General features: G+C 37.7%; 1 protein-coding gene and 1 pseudogene across 4 annotated transcripts in view; one reads left to right on the top strand and one right to left on the bottom strand.

Annotated features, from left to right (window-relative positions):
- The window catches only part of DNAJB4 (DnaJ heat shock protein family (Hsp40) member B4), a 41,059-nt gene that overhangs the window by 14,098 nt on the left and 11,817 nt on the right, over window positions 1-15,144 (bottom strand). For 2 of the 4 annotated variants that reach the window (XM_027114148.1, XM_027114150.1), the window contains exon 1: window positions 2,534-2,979. The exons of the other annotated variants lie outside the window; for them this stretch is intronic. The gene's annotated coding sequence lies outside the window, so the exon portion shown is untranslated. Of the gene's footprint in view, window positions 1-2,533; window positions 2,980-15,144 lie in introns of those variants that run through there. 4 annotated transcript variants of the gene reach the window in all.
- LOC113624624 (uncharacterized) lies at window positions 9,276-9,375 on the top strand (annotated as a pseudogene).

Raw genomic sequence — 15,144 nt, 5'->3', positions numbered from 1 at the left:
AGAACAAAAACTAACGAGTTAGGAACACCCTTTTTTTTTTCTTTAATTTCTTTAAGGCTGCTATATTTTTAACAAGGATATGAAATTAGTGTTTGTATTTTTATTACTCAAACATTGATGAGATTATTCCATGAAAACACAATTCTCTTCCCTTTATTAAAAGAAAATTACAAAGAGTGAGATTCTTCTTTTTAATGTTTATAGTTTACAAGGTCAAGTTCTCATGCTGGGGTAGACGTGGTTCATCTCTAACTGAAAGACAAGTTACAATGTATTTTAAAGAAATGATTTTAATTTTTTCAATAAAATCATAAAACTTAAGTATGTTTATTATTTTGTTTATAAAAGTTAATAGCAACAAAACTTTTGTGCTTAATAATATATTTGAGGGAAGTGTATCACTCTCTTTTAGGGAGTCGAGGGCCAGAATTAAGTAAATATTCTAATGACATTACATTTCATTTTTAATAACTTTAATAAAACGTCCTTATTTGGGATATTATGCTTTAATAAGTACAGAGAAATTATTTTTACAGAAGTATGTGTCCTTTCTGATTTTATCACCACAGTTTAAATATTAAACATGTTTAGAGAATGAGAGCTAAAGATAATAGTATTTTAACTACAAAAAAACCCCCTGGGGCTTCCTTGGTGGCGCAGTGGTTGAGAGTCTGCCTGCCGATGTAGGGGACACGGGTTCGTGCCCCGGTCCAGGAGGATCCCACATGCCGCGGAGCGGCTGGGCCCGTGAGCCATGGCCGCTGAGCCTGCACGTCCGGAGCCTGTGCTCCGCAACGGGAGAGGCCCGCGTACCGCAAAAAAAAAAAAAAAAACCCTGAAAGTATAAAACTAGTCATTCAACTGATACAATCTTCACCTTCTACTTTGGCTTTATTCACAGACAATAAAAAAGTAAGTTTTATTTCTTCAATTCACAAATCATTTCTCAGTTTACAAGAAAATTAGTACAGAGAAAGACAGTAAGCCTTCTAGAGTCTCAGAAGAAATTACTATTAAAATTTAGATCATCACAGCAATACTTGAATACAAATGATTTCTAATAGTTTACCGTTGTTCCTGCTGAAAACTTTTTCTGTCAATATTTAGTTAATTCGGTACATTCAGAACTGAAATTTCTCATTTAGTATTACACTTGATCTTAGCCAAAAGGCCGAGAAGCGATCTCATTTAGTATTAATATTAGTAAATTATGACTTCCATTCCCTGATACTTCTTATCCAAGAATAAGCAAACTGAGGCTCTATTATACCTTGTTAACAGTGCTTGAGATATTTGAATAGTGGTTATAAAATCTGCTAAGGTTTATCAGGGAATATTGACAGTGTAGTAGGTAAAAGCACAGACTTTGGAGACAGACTGCCTGTATTAGAATCCTGGCAACACCACTTACTAGTTGTGTGGCCTTGGACTTAACCGTTCTGTGCCTCAGTTTCCTTATCTGTCCAATGGGATTAACATTAACACCTACTTTGCAGGGCTGTTATGAGGATTAAATGAGATAAATGTTTGATGCACTTAAATGTGGATAGTGCAGTCCATGCAAGTGTTAGCTACTGTAATGATAAAAATGATTTCATCATATGAACTAGAAGAATTTTTTCCTGGAAAAATGATTACTATACCATATGTATAACAAAATGCCCTTATTTACAAGCATATACATCCACTCACAGAAAAGCTATCCAACTAAGAAGAATTGGCTTTTTCCAAATATTCCAGTTATTTTCTACTTACTCATCTTGACTCTCTGTTAAATTTAGAATCATTAAGACATCATATAGGTAGCATCCATTGTATTCAAATGCAGTGTATTTCAAATACCGTACCAAGACAGTGTGGTATTGGTGAAAGAACAATAGATCAGGAAAGGCAAAAAGGTCAATAAAACAGAATAGGGAGCCCAGAAATAGACTCATGTAAGTATAGTTAACTGATCTTTGACAAAGGATTGAAGGCAATATAATAGAGAAAAAATAGTGTTTGAACAACTGGACATCCACTTGCAAAGAAATGACTCTAGATACAGACTTTATACCCTTCACAAAAATTAACTCAAAATGGATCACAGACGTAAACGTAAAATGCAAATGATAAAACTCCTAGAACATAGGAAAAAATCTAGATGACCTTGGGTTTGGCAATGTTTTTTAAATATGATACCAAAGGAACAATTCATGAAAGAAAGAATTCATAAGCTGGATTTCGTTAAAATTACAATTTTCTGTTGACAAAGACACTGTCAAAAGAATGAAAAGGCAAGCCACAGACTGGAAGAAAATATTTCAAAAGACATATCTGGTAAAGGACTGTTATCCAAAATACATAAAGAACTCCAAAACTCAACAATAAGAAAACAAACAACTCAGTTAAAAAATGGGTTAACATTTTTTAGACCTTAACAGACACCTCACCAAAGAAGATATACAGACGGCAAATAAGCATAGGAAAAGATGCTCCACAATGTATGTCATCAGGGAAATGCATATTAAAACAATAAGATACCATAACACACCTACTAGAATGGCAAAAATCCAGAACACTGGCAATACCAAATGCTGGCGTAGAGCAACAGGAACTCTCTTTCATTGATGACAGGAATGTCTTCCACTTTGGAAGAAAGTTTGGTGATTTCTTACAAAAAATACATCCATCATGTGGTCTGGTAATCGTGCTTCTTGGTATTTACACAAAGGAGTTGAAAACCAACATCCACACAAAAACCTGCACATGAATGTTTATAGCAGCTTTATTCATAACTGCCAAAACTTGGAAGCAACCAAGATGTCCTTCAGTAGGTGAATAGATAAACTGTGGTAAAATCCCATTCAGGCAATGGAACACTATTCAGCACTAAACAGAAATGAGTTTAAAAAATAATAATTTTTTAAAATAATTAATTAATTAATGGCTGTGTTGGGTCTTCGTTTCTGTGCAAGGGCTTTCTCTAGTTGTGGCAAGAAGGGGCCACTCTTCATCGCACGCGCAGGCTCAGTAATTGTGGCTCACGGGCCCAGTTGCTCTGCGGCACGTGGGATCTTCCCAGACCAGGGCTCGAACCCGTGTCCCCTGCATTGGCAGGCAGAAAAAAATAATAAATTTAAAAACGAGAAAATATAAAGAAATGAGCTATCAAGCCATATAAAAACATGGAGGAAACTTAAATAAGTGCATATTACTAAGTGAAAGAAGCCAGTCTGAAAAGGCTACATACTATGTAACATTTTGCAAAGGCAAAACTATGGAGACAATAAAAAGATCAGTGGTTGCCAGGGGTTAGTGGAAAGGGAAGGATCAATAGGTGGAGTACAGAGGATTTTAAGGTAGTGAAACTACTCAGTATAATACTGAATGGTAGGCAAATGTCATTATATATTTGTCCAAACCCATAGAATATACAACTCCAAGAGTGAAACCTAATGTAAATTACGGACTCTGGGTGATAATAATGTATCAATATAAGTTCATCGTTCCATCTAGTGGGAGATGTTGATAATGGGGGGGGGGCTATGCATGTTTAGAAGCAGGAGGTTTATGGGAAATCTTTGTACCTTCCACTCAATCGTGCTGTGATCATAAAACTGATCGAAAAAATAAAGCCTATTTGTCAATTTAAAAATAAATGGATAAAAAGTTGTGTTTATATTTTTAAAATATATATCTTTGATTTGAGAGTCAGAAAATCCCTCCAGCCTTGATTTCTGTTGCTGCCTCATATACCTCAATCGTACTATATTACTTGAAAGATGCCTAGGGAAAACTATTATTTATCACTGAATCGTCAATTCCTACTAGTGGACTAGCATAAAGGGGCTACAAATGTCTAAAGTATAAGTTAAATAATAAAGACTTAAGCATTTCAATGCTTGGTTCCTAATCTCAGCTCTGCCATTTAGTAGGTAATTTAGGCAAATCATTTAATTTCTTTGAATTCCTATCTCACACATGTTATTGTGAGAATCAAATAATACACATGAAAGCACTAAAATTTATATAATGACGTATACATATAAGTTGTTTTCATTATTTTAAGCTATACAAACTATTCTGCTACCACTTGAAGGTCTATTGACCAATCATCTCTCTTTACTGAGGAAATTTTACTTGGTATAATGCATTAGAGTAACTACCAGAATCACCCCCAAAGGACTCAGGCAGGCATCCTCTAAGATCATGCCCCTTGCCATGTTCCCTTTTCAGACCTTCATCACTGAATTTTAGTCTCTTAGTATTAAAAAAATAACTGTGGGGCTTCCCTGGTGGCGCAGTGGTTGAGAGTCTGCCTGCCGATGCAGGGGACACGGGTTTGTGCTCCGGTCTGGGAGGATCCCACATGCCGCGGAGCGGCTGGGCCCGTGAGCCATGGCCGCTAAGCCTGCGCTCCGCAACGGGAGAGGCCACAACAGTGAGAGGCCCGCGTACCGCCAAAAAACAACAACAACAAAACTGTGCTATGTCTTCTCTGTAATAATAACAGTTATATATTAGTTTACAGTTTATCAAACACTTCCGTATGCTTTCCCATATGTAATCTATATATATGCACACACATCTGATATTGAAAGTAGTGATAAGATTTCAAAGAGCTTTTCAATGGCTAGCAATTTAATAGTGAGTTAAGATATTTTTTAATTTTTTTTAAATTTACTTATTTATTTATTTTTGGCTGTGTTGGGTCTTTGTTACTGCGTGCAGGCTTTCTCTAGTTGCGGTGAGCGGGGGCTACTCTTCGTTGCGGTGTGCGGGCTTCTCCTTGTGGTGGCTTCTCTTGTTGTGGAGCACAGGCTCTAGGCGCACGTACTTCAGTAGTTGTGGCACGTGAGTTCAGTAGTTATGGCTCATGGGCTCTAGAGCTCAGGCTCAGTAGCTGCGGCACACGGGCTTAGTTGCTCCGCAGCATGTGGGATCTTCCTGGACCAGGGCTTGAACCTGTGTCCCCTGCACTGGCAGGCAGATTCTTAACCATTGCACCACCAGCCTGAGTTAAGATATTTTAAACAATACTTAAATAGACATTGTTCCAATATTAACATAAGGAGTACTACCAGGCTGGTGTCCTAATATTTGGCCTGCGTTTTAGATAATACCTAAATAATTACATATAATCAAACTATGGCCATCTAATAATAGAATATATTTTACCTCTACATTTTATACTTTCCTAAAACTCCTTCCAGCACTGAGGAATCATTATCATAGATTTCTTATAGCAAATTGCTTGACTGCTAGTTTGGAACTTAGATTCTATATTCTCATTCCTGTGGAAAGGCTTCAAATTTTGAGCATAAGTTATAAAACCTAAAAATTTTGTCATGGTTACAAATGCAACTTTAACTTTAGGGAAAAAAATTAAAAATTTTTGAAAAGATTCATTTCTTACTCCATCCACGTTTACAAAACAGAAAAAGCAAACTTAAGGCAAGTGTCTTTAAGTCATTAAATGCCATCTACTTAAAATTAAACTGTTCTGGAAACCCTGTCTTTTTTCTTAACGATAAATGTCCTTCTTTGGGTAACTACAGTAATTTGGACTTGAATTTGGAATTAGGCAGTCAATAATAGCATGTGAGTGCCCATTTTATAGTATCTGATGGCTATGACCATAGGGAACATTCTCCATTAATAAAGTATCTCAATCATTCAGCAAATGTTTACTGAGTGCATACTACGTGCTATAAACTAGACAGACAATATCCTTGCTCTCATTCAACTCATATTCTGGTGGGAGAAGACAACCAATAAACAAGTTAAAAAATAAATAATAAAATTTCAGATAATTTGAAGTACCTTAAAGAAAAATTTTAAATGTTGCTAAGACAGAGATGGAAAGTGGCTACTTTAGCCAGGGTGGTCAGGGAAGCCCTCTCTTTTTAGCTCCCTTTTAAAAATTATACTAAAATTTTGGCACTAGGGTAGGTAGTTATTTTGGCTAGAGGAAAAGAAGAAAGTCTGGGTATCATACTTTAAAAAATATAATGCTTTCAGAAAAGCAAATGGCCTGGTAAGGAGTTCTTAATGACCTCTTTGATTCTATTATCGAGATGTATTCAGCTCTCATCATCTTTTCCATTTATTCCCATTCCCCATGTACAAATCTGTACATATCCCTTCAAATCTATAGCTGACAATCAAATTAGTTTGATACAAAGACAGTAAACAATTAAAGGCCAAATAGGTGTTATGTAACTATTATAGGAGTAAAGGGACCATTGAGGCAGAGAGGAAAGAGCATCAAACTTGGAATGAGAGGATTTGGTTCCAGTATTCTTAGTTTTGCTACTCAGCGTTTATACAAAGTTCTGGAAAAATCAGGTATTATTCCCTTATTCTCCAAAATGAATAACATCATCCACCTCATTAGACTGACATATAGAATGAGACAATATGGAAAGGGCTTTACGAAAAGTAAAATACTATACAAATGTTAATTATATGCTCATTTTGGGCAGAGTGGTGGGGATGGGAAAGGTTTCAGAAAAAAAAAAAGTGAGGATCTTGAAAGATTGATACAATTTAGAAAGAAAGAGAGGAAGGGGGAGGGTTTGTGATTTGGACCAAGAACTCAAAGGCCAGAAGCAAAAAGCATAAAATCATTTGATACAGCAAAAAGAGTGGTCAGATTAAATCGTATGATTTAGGAAGCTGACAGATAAAAGTTACGGTCAGATTGCTGAAAGTTTTGAATGTCACTTTTTTACTTAATGACTGCTCGTTCATGTTCTTCAAAAAGTGCTAAAAAAAAAAAAAGTGCTAACTTGTTAGGTCTTTGAAATAAACTTTATTCAAAAGCTTGCTTCATTTCTTAAGTGCCAATTTACTTTGAAGCTAGTGAAATTACTTTTTTAGTTGTCTTAGTAAGCTAGTGAAATTAATTCTATTAAGGTAAAAAATTTCATTAATATTTGTAAGCTTCCAAGAGCACCAGTAAAAGATGTCGAACTAACCTAAAAAGTTGATAGGAAGAAGAGCTTTATCAATCATAATTCGCCTTGGAATACTGTCTATACCGCCTAAATTTCCCAGTACTTTAATCACTATAGTTATATTAGTAATTCCCAAGTTTTGATTCTGTGTCATTGCTTTTTTTTTCTTGTGCCAGTCTTCTCTGTGTATTTTATTTATTTAATTATTTAAAATTTTTGGTGTACTATATGTGTACTTCAAATTTATTAATTTATGGCTTTGTTGGGTCTTCGTTGCTGCACACGGGCTTTCTCTAGTTGTGGTGAGCGGCGGCTACTCTTTGTTGCGGTGCACAGGCTTTTCACTGAGGTGGCTTCTCTTGTTGCGGAGCATGAGCTCTAGGCACGCAGGCTTCAGTAGTTGTGGCACGCAGGCTCAGTAGTTGTGGCACGCAGGCTCAGTAGTTGTGGCACGCAGGCTCAGTAGTTGTGGCACACAGGCTTAGTTGCTCCACGGCACGTGGGATCTTCCCGGACCAGGGATCGAACCCATGTCCCCTGCATTGTGGGGACTGCTCTTCATTGCAGTGCATGGGCTTCTCATTTCTCATTCCGGTGGCTTCTCTTGTTGTGGAGCATGGGCTCTTGGCACACAGGCTCAGTAGTTGTGGGGTGTGGGCTCAGTAGTTGTGGCGCACGGGCTTAGTTGCTCCACGGCATGTAGGATCTTCCCAGACCAGGGCTTGAACCTGTGTCCCCTGCATTGGTAGGTGGATTCTTAACCACTGCGCCACCAGGGAAGTCCTTCATTGCTTGATTTTACAATACTTTTCCTGGCACAAAGCACTATAATAGAATTTACACATTCAATTTGACCAATTTAACAGTATTTACCCAAAAAAAGATTTAAAATAATATTAAAACAAATTTTTAAAGTACATGCCTTTAAAATAAATAAAACTGCTTTAATCATTTTATAAAAAATACTAGAGTTATCTGGAGATACCCAGGCATAAGAAATATTTTCTGCTTTTTAAAAAAGCATTTCCTTTTTGGGGAGTGTAGAACTGATTTTATTCTGTGGTGATATTAAAAAGTTTCCTAATAAAATAGCCCAATAATAACTTGCCCTTCTTTCTAACCCTCTTTTATAAGAAGTTACTGAAAAGCTTACCACAGGACTAATGAATATACAGTGAGCTAATCTCATACTTTCCTAACATCTTAGAATTAAAGTGTTCTGGGACTTCCCTGGTGGTCCAGTGGTTGGGACTCCACACTTCTACTGCAGGGGGTGTGGGTTCAATCCCTGGTGGGGGAACTGGGATCCTGCATGCCGCGTAGTGTGGCCCCCCCGACATTTTTTTTAATTAATAAAAAAAAAGAAAGTGTCTGTACAATATTTTTCAATATTGAATCAGAAAGCCAAAAGAAACTATAGAGTTTCTAGGTCACTTTAAATAGGTGTTGTAAATTGGTATTTGATCATGTTGAAAGATCACATAACTTAGAGTAGTGCTGTCCAGCAGTGAGCTACAAATAAAGTGAGCTGCAAATGCAAGCCACATGTGTTACTGAAACATTTTTATAATCCACATTTTAATAAAAGAAATGTGAAATTTTAATAATGTATATATTTAACTCAATAAATCTAAGAGATCATATACTACAACATGTAGTCAATAAAAAATTATCAGTAAGATATATTTTACAATTCTTTTTTTTGTACTAAGTCTTCAGAATCCAGTGTGAATTTTACACTTACACAACATCTCAGTTCAGACAGCCACATTTCAGGCACTTGCCTTCATGTGGCTAGTGACTACTGTATTAGACAGTGTAGATCTAGAGGTTCCTTCCAATTCCCAGTGCTATGATCCAACTTTTCAGAAACCTTAACCTATAAACTTAAGTATATCATACATACACATCTCTGACATGCATATTTAGGGAAAACCAAATCTTAACAGATGAATAATAAAGAAAAGTTCATTTCTGGGAATTCCCTGGTGGTCCAGTAGTTCGGACTCCATGCTTAGGTAACTAAGATCCCACAAGCCATGCTGCATGGCCAAAAATAAAATAAAATTTGGGCTTCCCTGGTGGCGCAGTGGTTGAGAGTCCACCTGCCGATGCAGGGAATGCGGGTTTGTGCCCCGGTCCGGGAGGATCCCACATGCCATGGAGCGGCTGGGCCCGTGAGCCATGGCCGCTGAGCCTGCGCGTCCAGAGCCTGTGCTCCGCAATGGGAGAGGCCACAGCAGTGAGAGGCCCACGTACCGCAAAAAAATAAAATAATAAAATAAAATAAAATTTTTAAAAAGTTCATTTTTACTCATAAAATAGTATTCCAGTGCTGACTTCAGCTGTACATATAATTGGCATAATACAGAGAAGATTAGTATGGCCCCTGCCCAAGGATAACACGCAAATTCGTGAAGCATTATATATTTTAAAAAAGATAGAGGGAATTCCCTGGCAGTCCAGTGGTTAGGACTCCAAGTTCTCACTGCTGAGGGCCCAGGTTCAATCCCTGGTTGGGGAAGTAGGATCCCACAAGTTGCGGGGCACAGCTAAAAAAAAAAAAGATAAATATGTGAGGTGATGGATGTTTCAATTAGAGGGGAGAAGTCCTTTCACAGTGTATACATATATCAAATTTTCACAATGCACACTTTAAATATCTTACAATATTGTCAATTATATCTCAGTAAAGTTGAAAAACAAAACATCCCATTTTTCATCTGCAAAAAAAGGACTTTTTGTGAGGACTTTTTCAAAGTAATACTTTACTTTTAGGGTAAAGTAGTGGGGATGGTTCTATTTACACATGCTCACTCAGTATATGCTTTCACAGTGTTGAAAGTAAAAGCAACACTGGGAAATGAGGAATTTATGCGATTTTCACTTTATTCTTTTCTAAAGTTTCTCCTCTCACAAGTAGCTAGGGAAGGCATCAGAATCACCTGGAAAACTTAACTGGCTGGCCAGAGAGGAGAGCACTCTGTGGCCAAAGTGAAACCAACAGCTCCTCAGGGTAAGACAAGTAGTAGAGGGAAAAAAAAAATGATTGTAGCCCAGAGGTAAAGCAGGAAAGGAGAGGATAAGCTGCTGTTTCACCAAACTGTTAGGCTCTTAGGCAAGATTGCAATAAACTGATTATCTCGCAAGTTTGTTTAGCTCTCCAACTGTTTACAACTCAATAATATGATTTATTTTTTTGGCCGTGCTGCATGGCATGCGGAACTTCCCCAACCAGGGGTTGAACCATGCCCCCTGGAAGTCTTAACCACTGGACCACCAGGGAAGTCCCTAAAATGATTTATTTTAAATTTAAATCAGTACCTAACCTTAAGTATGAAATATCTTTATAATACGTTGCACCTGTGAAGGCATAAATAATTAAACCTCTGCTACTGTGGAGACTAAAATATGATTCAAAGACTTTATTGCTACGTACCAAATATTAAGTATTAGCACATGTATAAAATAAGCCAACTTGTTGTATAGTATCCACCAACTGCTATAAAATTAGGCCATCGACTGCCTAACTCCAAATACAATGAGCCCAAAGTACTGTAATTGCTTAAAGGAGGACATTTATAGGTAAAAGAAAAAGTAGGATTTCAAGAATAATTTAAGTGGATGGGTTTTAATGTTTGAGTTTTTAATATTTTAAAATATAGCCTTTTATTATTAGGCTAAATCAGCAAGTAAAGGCAACAGTTACTGAGATCAAAACAGTCTAAGTCATGATCCCTTCCCATACAATATAAACATAAAATAGTACCTATTGTCTATTGCTGCTTTCCCCATACAGTGGCAGAGTTGAGTAGTTGTAGCAGAGACTGTGTGGCCCACAAAGCCTAAAAATTTACTGTTTGGCCCTTAAGAGAAAATGTTTGCCAACCCCTGCTTTATACAAATTATCCTTTAACTGGAGGGAGAGGGCAGGCTAAAGCAGCAGTGAACACAATAAAATTTTGTTATATCTAGCAAATTAAAAAAAAAAGTTTTCACTGTAAACACTTAAGCTTATAAAACATCAGCCTGGCTGATGGTAAAATAAAACTTGTAAACTAAAATTCTCAACCTGGGCATGTTCGCTAAGGGGAATATATTAGAAAACTTAGGGTAGTGAAGTGAGATGTTTATCAAGAGGGGCACGCTGTCTCAGCATCTCCATTTTTGATGAGACCTAAACCCCACCCCCACCCCTTAGTGTGACACTAATGGACACTCAAGTTTGGAAACTACTGATTTAGACACAACTCAGAGTTTTATTAGCTTGCGAAAAAACAATTTGCTTTTCTCTTAAATCAAAAGGATAAATTTTGTAAATGGGGGGTAAAATGGTTTCAATTTTTATTTTAACTACAATTTTAGAAAACCGCATACTGCAAATGTAAAGAATATAAAGAACGGATCTTAGTACCTTGTAGGAATCTAGATGGTCATTCCAATTAAAATTAGTCTTGCTTTTTTATTCCCATTGCAAAGATAGAAAAACACAGTGCTCAGACTGTAGCTGGAACATTGGCACCCCATATATGTTTATAGAATAAAAGTCTCCATATCAATATAGTGATTAATATTAATGCCATTGAGCTGAGTCATGCAGTATTTAAATTATATTTGCCTATCCCCAATTTCTCATTGGAATCTAACAGAACTAATCATACCTCTAATCATACCTCTATATTGTTCAGCTTGACCATCTAACTCATCACTCCTGGCCATAAATGACTTTGGCTGGTTCCCAAAGTCAAATTTATCCTGTCTCATTATTTAACATATTTATATTCTATAAAGTTGCGTGAATGCTGAATTTTAGCAAATACTGAATCATTGCCCCTAAGGGAAATGCTGGGTTAAGTCAACTCATGAACACATAACCTTGTTTCCCATTTATTTCTGTAATGAAGACACTTTATTTATTATAACACTGAACTCATGGTCAAATAGCAGTGTAACTCCTACCTGAATGAAGCTTATCTAACACATGTATTCCCTCCATAAGGCACATCACAGACTTCTTGCGCTTAGGAACGTCTGACAGCACTTCAGCACCACATTCAAACATCTCTTTAAACAGTAAAATCACCAAAAAAAAGGCACGAAAATGCAAAAAATGCAAAACTGCACTAAATAGACTACAAAGACTTGTTAAAGAGAGCTGAAATAAGAAGGCTAAGCACTGCCTTGTTGGATATCAGCTGGGAACATAAGACAAATTTTTTTTGCTGCTCAGCTCATGCACATGCATGTGCAAATGGCCAATAAAGCACCCTGGATTTCAGGGTTACAAATAAATTTTAGTGATTGGGCAAATTTGAAAGTAAAGAACTGGTGAATATGAAGGATCAACTGTATGTACTACTACTGATAATCTAAATTAATTATGATCATTTAAAAAATTATTTTTAAGCAACAGCAAAATGAAAACTACACAGTCACCCAAAATAATGTCTTTAAAGTAATATTTCTTTGGTATGTATAAATTGAGTGGGGTGTGTATGTATGTGTGTATTTCCCTCTTCCCCACTCCATACTCAGCTTAGTACTACTTGGAGACTCAGTCTCTAACTGGGCAAATCTGATCCCAACTTGGGTTAGGTTCCGCTGAACACAAGTTCCCACATTTTTCTCAGTATCTCTACCACTTATCACAACTACATAACCATCTGCTTGCTTATGCCCTACTCACTGGGTTGTAGCCTCCCTACAACCCAGTTTTTTGTTTTTTGGGGTTTTTTTCTTTTTTTTTTAGAACATTTTCCTAGTATAAAGCCTTGTTATACATTGCTGTTCAATTAACTTTTACTGAGTGAATAATTCAATGAAATGAGAAAATTACAAGGACCTAAAGTATGATGACTATGATATAAAAAGACAAATGGGCAAATTTAATAGAGGTAGAATACATACAATTTGGCAACCAACTTTATGTGGGGGATTTGGAAGGATTTTAGATTGCCCTGGTTTCTTCTTCGTTTTCTTTTTGTTTGTTTGTTTGTTTGCAGTACGCGGGCCTCTCGCTGTTGTGGCCTCTCCCATTGCGCAGCACAGGCTCCGGATGCGCAGGCTCAGCAGCCATGGCCCACTGGCCCAGACGCCCCATGGCACGTGAGATCTTCCCGGACCGGGGCACGAACCCGCGTCCCCTGCATCGGCAGGCGGACTCTCAACCACTGCGCCACCAGGGAAGCCCCTTTGTTGTTGTTTTTTTTTTTTTTTGGCCATGCGGCTTGTGAGATCTTCCCTGACCAGGGAGTGAACCCAGGCCACATCAGTGAAAGCCCGGAATCCTAACCATTAGGCCAAAGGTATGCAGAGTTGTGCTACTAATTAAAGTATAGAATATAGGAAGAGTACATTTGAAGAAAAGATGAGTTCCATTTAGTTTCCTATAACCTCTTCACCTATGCTACTTTTTTTTTTTTTTAATTTATTTGGTTGTGCTGGGTCTTAGCTGTGGCATGCGAACTCTTAACTGTGGCATGCATGTGGGATCTAGTTCCTTGACCAGGGATCAAACCCAGGCCCCTTGCACTGGGAGTGCAGAGTCTTAACCACTGTGCCACCAGGGAAGTCCCTATGCTACTTCTATACTTGGAAAATTTTATTGCTTGATAAAACTGCCTTCCTAATTACTACCTGTGTTGGAATAACTTGTTCCAACTATAATGTAAGATCATACAGGGCAAGGTTTATTTACTTTTTGACTCCTAAAAACCTAGCACAACAATATTCAATTGAATTGAATGTGGATGAAGATGTCCAGGAGACAGTTGGATATTCTAAACTGGGGTTTAGGAAAGAAGTTTTAGCTGGAGATAAAGATTTAGAAAAGATCATAACACAGGTGTTATTTTAAAGGGTAGAAGAATAATTTTTGAAAGAATCAAAGCCAGAACTTTGGGATACCAGCATTTAGGGGACACATCAATCAAGAGGAAAAAATGAAAAACACTAAGAAGGAACAATCAGAGATCAACCAGGTGAGAATGGTACGGCAGACACTATTGATTATGAACCACAAAGCCATTCCTATCTTCTTTCTGGATAACAGATATCTAGTTTCTTCCAGAATAGAGTAATGAACTCAAGGAAGGTCAGTGCCTCCGCCAGCCCCTGGGGAATGACTCATGGTTAGTTTAAGTCAATCATAGTAATCACATTTCCTTTTGCCAGTGACTGGGGTAGGGGTGGCCAATGAGATGTAAGTGAAATGCTTTGGGGAACTCTGGGGGAGACTGTCTTCCCCATAAAGAGATACCTACCCCAGAGAAACCCCAGCACCGACTGCCTTTCTGCTTTGGGATGATTAAACTACGGTGCTTGCTATCTTACAATCCTGAAGGTAAACATCTGTGACACAGTGAGAATGCTAGAGTACAAAGAAAGCAAGAGCCTGGGTCCTTGATAGTGTTGTTGCATCCCTTAATCAATATTAGAACCATCTATCATTGGTCTTATTGTTAAAGAAATTCTGTTACTTGGAGCTGAAAACATCTTGATATCACTGGTGTCCCGAAACCAAAAGGAGGACAGTGTTTCATGAAGGATATAGGAAAGTCAAGAAGGGTGATAGAAAAGTACCCACTAGAGTGAGAATGATTTTTGTTTCAGTAGTTATAGCTAATCATAGTAAGCACTCAAACATTAACTATGTGCAAGCATTATTCTAAAACTTAATACATATAACCTCATTTAATCTTTCACAACAATCCTATGATGTAGATGGAATTGTGGGCAATGAAAGCAAAAGCCAGAATCCAGTGAATTGAACAATAAGAGAGATATGAAAATAGAATAGTAAATTTAAGCTTTTAAAGAAAGTCATCTGAGGGAAGAAGAGAGAGTTGTAATAAAGTAGGGATAAAGAAAGTTTTAAGATGGTCAAGTGAGGGACATCCCTGGTGGCGCAGTGGTTAAAAATCCGCTTGCCGATGCAGGGGACATGGGTTCGATCCCTGGTCTGGGAAGATCCCACATGCCACAGAGCAATTAAGCCCGTGCGCCACAACTACTCAGCCTTCGCTCTAGAGCCTGCGAGCCACAACTGCTGAGCCCACGCACCGCAACTACTGAAGCCCATGCTCTGTAACAAGAGAGGCCACCACAATGAGAAGCCCACACACCACAATGAAGAGTATCCCCCCGCTCGCTGCAGATAGAGAAAGCCCACGTGCAGCAACAAAGACCCAATGCAGCCAAAAAA

The sequence above is a fragment of the Aethalodelphis obliquidens genome, unplaced genomic scaffold (genome assembly GCF_003676395.1).
Source record: "Aethalodelphis obliquidens isolate GAN/ISIS:26980383/991018 unplaced genomic scaffold, ASM367639v1 scaffold13, whole genome shotgun sequence".
Lineage (NCBI taxonomy): Eukaryota > Metazoa > Chordata > Mammalia > Artiodactyla > Delphinidae > Aethalodelphis > Aethalodelphis obliquidens.
The sequence above is the reverse complement of the archived record's forward strand: the minus strand, read 5'-3'. Positions and strand labels throughout refer to the sequence as shown.